This window comes from Procambarus clarkii, chromosome 50, assembly GCF_040958095.1.
Source record: "Procambarus clarkii isolate CNS0578487 chromosome 50, FALCON_Pclarkii_2.0, whole genome shotgun sequence".
NCBI lineage: Eukaryota > Metazoa > Arthropoda > Malacostraca > Decapoda > Cambaridae > Procambarus > Procambarus clarkii.
The window spans coordinates 22,586,316-22,595,988 of NC_091199.1; the positions used below are offsets into that span (position 1 = coordinate 22,586,316).

At 42.9% G+C, this 9,673-nt stretch overlaps 1 long non-coding RNA gene across 1 annotated transcript; it reads left to right on the plus strand.

Moving 5' to 3' along the window:
• The first annotated feature begins 353 nt into the window (after positions 1 to 353).
• On the plus strand, positions 354 to 1,538 carry LOC138351527 (uncharacterized). The gene is made up of 3 exons (XR_011222488.1): positions 354 to 813; positions 952 to 1,080; positions 1,460 to 1,538. It is a non-coding gene; the product is annotated as an uncharacterized lncRNA (long non-coding RNA).
• Positions 1,539 to 9,673: the final 8,135 nt, after the last annotated feature.

Below are 9,673 nucleotides of genomic sequence, written 5' to 3' on the forward strand. Positions count from 1 at the left end.
CACCAGTGTGCTAGACAGTACTATCAAGAGTACAAGGGGGCGTTATTATTGTTTGGCCGAAAAAAATCGGCCAAACACGAATTTTTCTGAAAAATTTATAAAAATACTACAACGTTCTGGCAACACCGTGGTCCAAACCGTTTAATGTTATGATAATAAATAACGTAATTAGAGTAAATTTTCCAGCCACAATTGTCCGAAATCTGGTCCTCGCGGCTCGGGTGCGCCGTAGGGTGATGCGTCATACGTTGTAAGCGTCTAGTATTTCGCAATAGAGTGGAGAATATCTTGTTATGCATATACAAATTATAAACACACTCGCTGGCAACTGTCTTCTGTGAGAGGGAGGGGCTATAATCCGATTACTGGCTTAGTCACCCTCTCAGTGTCTGTGCCGGCGGTCGTATGCCTGACGCGCTCGCACAGATCGTATTTTCTTGCATATACTGCACAATGGATATAGTATCGGACAAGAAGAAAGCTCTAAAGGCAAGAGCTCTACGCGTTAGCCAAGTAAAGAAGGAGCGTAAAGCCACACTGAGGCAAAACAAGAGTTCCCTTGAGTGAAGAGAGAGGGCAGCCTCCCGCCCCCACAACACACTACCTCGCCTCACACCCAGGCACCCACACCTCCTGTGGCACCTGCCACACCTCTGTGGCACCTGCCACACCTCCTGCTGCACCTGCAACACCACCTGCGGCACCTGCCACACCACCTGCGGCACCTGCCACTCAAGATCTTAGACCTGCAACTCAAGACGTTCTCCCTCTTGATGTTGCAAGATGTTGCATATTTCAGACCAATTATATTAGGTTAGTATGTATTATTTTTTATATCTTGATACTATATCATAAATAATTGTAAATATAAAGCTGCTGTCTTTTTTTTTATTTTTTTTTATTTTTTTTTTTATTTTTTTTTTTAATAATTTTTTTTTTTTTTTTTATCAGGCGATCTTCATGGAACTTACACACCTTACTGAAGGAATGCCAATCTACAAGGGTGGTAATTTTGATTGAAATTGGTAGTTCATCAACCTCAGCCAAAGGTGGCTGAACTTTGACCTTCATTTTTTACAGGTAACTAATTTGCAACTATATGGTTGAATAACTTTTTTATTTATTATTCAATTTACATGGAACTTGCACATTATATGTAGAGTCTGTGCCTCTAAAAACCCAAGTTATATATTTCCCCTAAGATCATTTATTGATTTTATATATATTTATAAACATCATTTTGTTGCATAATTTTTTGGGTGAACTTTGAAAATTTGTATTATTGCACTAAATAGGTTTGGGATAATAATGCCACTAGACAACCTTTATTATATAGTATTGTGATAGCTGAGTATCATAGAAATAATATCAGTTGATATTTGTATTTGTTATATCAACTTTAAAACATGTAAAAAAATGGTTAAAAAAAGTTTTTTTTTTTTTCTCCCTCTCTATTTAGGCTGCGATGCTGAAACTTGGACCACTTGCAGCCCTCTTCACGTGTAACACGTCAATAAATTTTCATTGCACTAGAACAACTTTTATGAACCCTAACTAACGCCCCCTTAGTAATATTCATGTTGATTATTGGTGTGTACAGGCACCAGGAACCAGTGATAAATTTACTGTGTTGTGTATATCTTTCTATAGATTTTTTATATGAACATATAGTGGTAAATTATATATAATATTATGCCAGTATTTGGAGGTTAGGCTATGTGCCCAGAAACTATTTATTTTCCATGTATTGATGATTGATTTATATACCATATATATGTCTATGTTCATTCAGTGAATAATCATTTGTGAGTACAGTGAATTATTGCGTTATCGCCCACGAGAGAAAGTACTGAAAACTCCAGTGTTAATATTTCACAATATATTGTTGGATGAATAACAGTGTAAGACTATTACAGTGAGTCATTGTAGAATTGATTGTAGAAAAGACTGTTTGAGCCTGAGTACAGTGTAACTAAGTAATTCGGTTTATTTGTGCCAATATCGAGTGTGCGAGTTTCTAGTAATATTGGAGAATTTAAAGAAACCGCGCGCGTGAATCTAGAAAACAAGCAAATTTCGCGCGGAGAGACCATTGCGATCAGCTGTTCTTGACACTTGATGAGGAGGGGAGAATGTTGCCCTCTAGTGATCGCATACTAACCGTGGGAATTACCAGCCGCGTCAGGATCAGTTGATTAATTGATTATTGTTTGGCTTTGTGACATCTCTCATACATTTTAAGTAAAATACAAAACTATCTTTGTGTTTATATCATCCCCTCCATTGATCTTGTGGCTATATTATACTGGTAAATATAGAGTGATAACAATAAGTACCTGCCTGATTCCTGATCTTCGAGTGTGACCTTGCCAAGGCTACCACTGAATACACCAGTCCACTGATGGTGTTACTGGCCACCTAAAAACACCAGTTGGCGACCTTGTGATTAACCGTAGAGCCCTATTGTTGGGGAGGGCACACGACAGTCGATGTGATCGAGTCGTGTTCTCACTCTTTCTTAATAAGAGGCCGTTAAGATTGACTGGGAGACTCTCCTGGCGTGCAAAGGCGCCGTGAGGATCGAGGGAAGACCCGCAGGGCTACGGTGAGTGACTTTGAGCATAACTATTGCTTACCCCAGAGTAAGGGTAGAGAATAATAGAATGGTGGAAACCCCAACATTGGCGACCTTGCCAGGATATAGATCGAAGTAAAGGTTGCAGTGGTACTTGGCAGTGGTGTTAGAGATCAGGTGCAGGTTAACACTCGTAGCACAAGATGGAGGATGATAAAGTAACCAGGTTTATTGACTCTAGAGATGAACAGGTGCTGGAAGAGTGCACCAAGGCACAGTTACAGGCTATAGCGAATCATTTTGGAATAAAGCTGAAATCTGCCAGAGTTGGTGAAAGAAGACTAGAGATAATGGCTCAGCTCAAGGCTCGAGACGAAGCTTTGGGGGAGGAACGGCCCCAAACACCTGCCAGTGTGGGTGAGCGCCTGAGTATTGGTGGAAGCAGCAGGGGATCCAGCGGCAGCAGGCACAGCATAAAGCTGGAAATAATGAAGCTGCAGCTAGAAGCACAGCAGCGCAAGGAAGAGCGAGAAGCAGAAGCGCAGCTGAGGAGAGAAGAGGCACAGCAGCGCAAAGAAGAACGAGAAGCACAACAGCGCAAAGAGGAGCGAGAAGCAGAAGCACAGATGAAGCGTGAGGAGCGAGAAGCACAACTGCGCCGAGAAGAACAAGAGCGAGAAGCACAGATGAAGCATGAGGAGCGAGAAGCACAGCTGCGCCGGGAAGAACGAGAGCGAGAAGCAGAAGCACAGCTGAAGCGTGAGGAACGAGAAGCACAGCTACGCTGGGAAGAGCAAGAGCGAGAAGCACAGCTACGCAGGGAAGAACGAGAGCAAGAAGTTAGGCTGAGACAAATGGAAATAGAAGCCAACCAGGAGGTGGAGCTGAAGCGAGCTGAACTGGGACTAGGTGCCCCTGCCCCGCCACAGGAAGACCGACGAGTGAGGGAACGAGACCTGCCGGTCTTTGTGCCTAGTGAAGCCGAAAGTTTCTTCGATCACTTTGAGAGAGTTGCTGCTATGAAGAGGTGGCCGAGGGCGGAGTGGGCGGAGTTGGTCCAAGGGAGGCTCACAGGTGAAGCTCGTGAAGCCTTCACTATGCTCGACTTCCAAGAATGCACTAACTACGATGCGGTAAAACGAGCTGTGCTCCGTTCCTTTAAGCTCACGCCAGAGTGTTACAGAAAGAGGTTTAGAGAATGTACCCAGTTGCCAGGAAAATCGTATGCGGAGACGGCGAGGGACATAGAAAGAAAGCTCCTTAAGTGGCTGGACTCTGAGGAAGCAAGGTCGGTCGAAGAGGTCAAGGAACTAATGGCCATGGAAAAGTTTATGTCCGTGCTCTCTCCTGAGATCAGGATGAGGGTAAAGGAGGCGGACATAAAGGACCTGAGGGCCGCAGCGGACCGAGCCGACATGTTAGAAGAAGCCCTACGCCCACGCCGAGAGGGACAGCACCGACCACCCGCATATGTCGGAAACGATAGGAATTATAGGAGGACGGATGGATGGAGGACAGGAACGAGTTCTCCCAAGTCCCATTTCTCAAGTTGGAACACCCGAGGATCAAAAGGTGCTGTAGCGCCGATAGAGGAGAACCAAGCTGAGAGCTCGGGAACTGTTACTGCAGGGAAAGAAACGACAAGTGAGGCGGGAAAGACACAGGGTGTGACGGTCTCTGGAGGCAGTGCTAAGGCGAGCGGTGGCGGATGGTCTCCGCCGAGGGGTCGCTGCTACAACTGTGGAATACCCGGACACGTCGCGCGGGAATGCAGACGCCCTAAGCAGCGGGGACACGTTGCTTTAGTGATGTTCGAGGACCAGAGGGCCGAGGGAGTGCGGGATGAACCCGTGCTGAATGGGGAAAAGAAAGTTCACCCATTCGTGTGTCAAGGAACCGTAAGGATGGAGGTCGCAGACCCCATCCCAGTGAAGATGCTAAGAGACACCGGGGCTGACTTTACCCTGGTAAGTGAAACCCTGTTCCCCGAGGGTTACGAAAGTACCAGTGTGGGGGTGGCACGTGTGACCACTGTGGGAGGCCCAGTGAGGATGCCCCTACACCAGGTAACTTTAAATTCCGACTATGGCTGCCAGACCCTAGTGGTGGGAGTCTGTACATCAATGCCCAAGATGGAGGCGCAGGTCATCTTGGGGAATGACGCATGTGGAGGATACGTCCTCCCGCATCTCGTGAAGGGCGAAGAGTGCATAGAACAGTACAAGGAGACAGGCGGGGAGTTGAACGCCTGTGGGGACGAGAAGGGAATCGCACCGGTGGCGATCCCAGTTTGTACTGTGACACCGAGACAACGCGAAGAACCAAGAGGTTGTGAATCTGATGGGGCTGAGGAGTCGATTGACAGCCTGGGAACAGATCACCTCTGCGTAGGACCCAGAGAACGAGCGGAGGGCGAAGGTAGCCCGAATGGTGAGTTGCAGGTGACACTTACTGGTTCTCTAGGGGTAAACCGCACTCGTCTCGGAGAGTTACAGCAGGAGGAGTTCCCCAAATTGGTTAGTAAGGCCGAAGGAGGACGTGTGGGTCCTGAGAAGGCTTACTTTCCATTTATATATATTATATATGCCATGCTATTCATGATGAAGGAACGATGGACGCCAGGAGCAACCATGGGAACGGTGAATAAATATGTCCAGAAGTTCAAAGAACGTCTCACTAGAGCGAAGGGACTGGCTAGGAAACTCCTGAAGAAGGCGCAACGTAAGATGTCGGAGTGGTACGACAGGAGAGCTGCGCAGAGGGATTTTCAGGCCGGATCCAAAGTAATGGTTGTGCTGCCAGGTAAAGGTAGAGTGACCAGGTCGCGGTTCAAGAGACCATACCGAGTGCTGCGACGGTTGGGTCCAGTGTCGTACGAGATTGGGAAGCCGGATGGACCCCGGAAGAAACAGGTGTGTCATGCAGGCCGCCTGAGACCTTTCATCACTGTGGAAGGTAGAGCCGCCAAACAGGACGGAACGAATACCCGAGAAACCCAGCGGAAGACGGGTCTGAGTGTACCGAGGGACCGAGAACTCCCGGAGGAGGAAAGTAAGTGGTCCAGGGCGAACGGCACCAGTCTCACCCGCACTGAGAGTCTGACAAGGATCAAGGTCAAGCACATCAAGGGGAAGGACGACGCAGTAGCGGACGCCCTATCCCGCATGCACTAACCAGACATGACTCTTATTTTAAGGGGAGGGGTATGTGACGGAGTTCCCCCCCTTATAATTCTCCCACGCCTGCAGTAAGAGTCATGTCTACTTTTCCCAAGCGTTCTCTACGTTGCAGGCTGCAATTTGATATATGGGAGAGAGTGAAGTGTTCTCGGAGAGCCGGGAAATTTGTGAAATAGTAATATTTTGGCCTGTGGTTTAGGCCCTTTAGGGGGCCAAGATGGCGCTTACCTCCCTGATCTCCCGCCAAAACCGTGTGACGTCAGTGGCACCGGATTGGTCACCGACAGCAGTGTGGCACCGGGAGCCAATGAAAACCTCCCGTGGCGAAAGTGACGTCACGAAGGAAGGGGGTCTGGCCAGCGCGCCGGGCTGGCGCCAGCAGTCAGACACGTCATAGAGGTCGGACGTGCGACGGATGGTCCTGTCAGTTGGACAGTTGTATCTCGCTCCCGTGGATTTACGCGTCACCTGAAGTCCGCCAGTACTCTGAGAAGTCTTCCCTAGTTCATGTGTTGAACCAGAAGAGGGAATTGACGGTTATTTGAGCAACAAGTGCTCCAGTCAGGTACTGTGCCAGTAGCAGTGAAGCCGTGCAGTGACGTATGTGGCGTCTGTGGCAATTCACCAGTTCGTGACAGCGTAGTGGCAGACAGAGCCACTGGGTAGCTGAGGAAGAGAGGACTATTTGGGGAAACCGGACGACTGTAGCTGAGACGTAGGCGACAGCCGTTGCTGGGAGAAGACGACGGCCAGGAGACCGACTCCAACCTTCAAGAAGTCAAGAAGGAGAACGGACCTGCAGTGAGGAGGCACGGAGACGACGCGCTAAACGGTGGGACGACGAGAGGCTCTGGTAGGACACGACGACGTGTAGTGTGGGGGCGTTCCCGACACGAGGACCAGGAGCTACATCTCGACTCTCATCGGAGGATAGGGTGAAGTAGGTGGTTCTAGTTCCCTCCCCATTCCCCTTTAGTTAGCTATGTTATTCGGCTATATTATCTAGCCTGAGGATTTTATATGTCGTGAGCAAGTCTCACCCATGTCACGTTAAAGCACCAGTGTGCTAGACAGTACTATCAAGAGTACTTGTAATATTCATGTTGATTATTGGTGTGTACAGGCACCAGGAACCAGTGATAAATTTACTGTGTTGTGTATATCTTTCTATAGATTTTTGATATGAACATATAGTGGTAAATTATATATAATATTATGCCAGTATTTGGAGGTTAGGCTATGTGCCCAGAAACTATTTATTTTCCATGTATTGATGATTGATTTATATACCATATATATGTCTATGTTCATTCAGTGAATAATCATTTGTGAGTACAGTGAATTATTGCGTTATCGCCCACGAGAGAAAGTACTGAAAACTCCAGTGTTAATATTTCACAATATATTGTTGGATGAATAACAGTGTAAGACTATTACAGTGAGTCATTGTAGAATTGATTGTAGAAAAGACTGTTTGAGCCTGAGTACAGTGTAACTAAGTAATTCGGTTTATTTGTGCCAATATCGAGTGTGCGAGTTTCTAGTAATATTGGAGAATTTAAAGAAACCGCGCGCGTGAATCTAGAAAACAAGCAAATTTCGCGCGGAGAGACCATTGCGATCAGCTGTTCTTGACACTTGATGAGGAGGGGAGAATGTTGCCCTCTAGTGATCGCATACTAACCGTGGGAATTACCGGCCGCGTCAGGATCAGTTGATTAATTGATTATTGTTTGGCTTTGTGACATCTCTCATACATTTTAAGTAAAATACAAAACTATCTTTGTGTTTATATCATCCCCTCCATTGATCTTGTGGCTATATTATACTGGTAAATATAGAGTGATAACAATAAGTACCTGCCTGATTCCTGATCTTTGAGTGTGACCTTGCCAAGGCTACCACTGAATACACCAGTCCACTGATGGTGTTACTGGCCACCTAAAAACACCAGTTGGCGACCTTGTGATTAACCGTAGAGCCCTATTGTTGGGGAGAGCACACGACAGTCGATGTGATCGAGTCGTGTTCTCACTCTTTCTTAATAAGAGGCCGTTAAGATTGACTGGGAGACTCTCCTGGCGTGCAGTGGCGCCGTGAGGATCGAGGGAAGACCCGCAGGGCTACGGTGAGTGACTTTGAGCATAACTATTGCTTACCCCAGAGTAAGGGTAGAGAATAATAGAATGGTGGAAACCCCAACAATATATATATATATATATATATATATATATATATATATATATATATATATATATATATATATATATATATAGGTTAGATAGGTTAGGTTAGGTAGGGTTGGTTAGTTATCATATATCTACATTAGTTTTAACTCGTTTTAACTAGTTTTAGTTAGTTTTAACAATAACTAGCTAGTTTTAACTTTATAAATATATTATTTATATATATATATATATATATATATATATATATATATATATATATATATATATGTATATATATATATATATATATATATATATATATATATATATATATTATATAAAAAGTTTGTGAGGAAGAGCTCTGGTGCCAATGTGGGGACCCATAGCCTCGGAGAAGAAAATAAAAAGTATTCAGGGGAGACCTTGTGGTCACTCACTAAACACTAATATTTTCTTTTACCACCCCCATTCTTTTATATGTACACATAGATATTTGCTTTATTTGAACTTTGTTATAAAGAGGGATTTACATAAAGGTTACAAAGATGGTTATCATAGGTTATCATATATATATTATTTATATATATATTATTTATATATATATTTATATATATATTATTTATATATATATTATTATTTATATATATATTATTTATATATAAATATATTATTTATATATTTATATATATATATATATATATATATATATATATATATATATATATATATATATATATATATTAGTGTAATATATAAGGGTGTAGTGTAATAGTATATATATATATATATATACTATTACACTACACCCTTATATATTACACTAATATATATATATATATATATATATATATATATATATATATATATATATATATATATATATATATATATATATATATATATAATATATATTATAAAAATTATTTATATATATATATTATTTATATATATATTATATATATAATTATATTGGTCATATGTTTTTGTATTTTTGCTGATTTGTTAGTAAATAATAAAAGAAATATAAATTATTTGAATTTTTTACCCTTAAATTTGTTTTAATATTTAGATTGAAAACAATAATATAATATAAAAAAATATAACAAAAATAATAATACAATATAAAATAAAATATAATAAAAATAATATAATATAAAATAATATAATTTAATTTCAAGAAATTTAACTTTAAACACAAAGATGTGAAAAGGGTTCAGATTATAGGCTCAAACCTTTCATAAGAGATTCATATTGGTGTATGAATGGATTATGAATGACTCATGTTAGGAGTGTAAAGTTGCCACAACATCTCAAATTAGTGTTAGATACATAGGTCTTGGTTATAAGTTTTGAAACCTATTTAAGTCCATACACAATAACGTATCTGATACGATAAAACAAACGTTTCCAATCCTTTCATATACTTTCCAGATATGTTGTGGCAACCTAAAATTGTTTGCTGGGTAGTGCAGGGTGGCAGTAGTGTAGGGTAGCAGTAGTAAAGGGGTCAGTAGTGTAGGGTGGCAGTAGTGGAGGGTGGCAGTAGTGAAGGGTGGCAGTAGTGTAGGGTGGTGGTAGTGGAGAGTGGTAGTAGTGTATGGTGGCAGTAGTGTATGGTGGCGGTAGTGTAGGGTGGCGGTTGTGAAGGGTGGCAGTAGTGTAGGGTGGCATTAGTGTAGAGTGGCAGTAGTGAAGAGTGGTGGTAGTGTAGGGTGGCGTTAGTGTAGGGTGGCGGTAATGGAGGGTGGCGG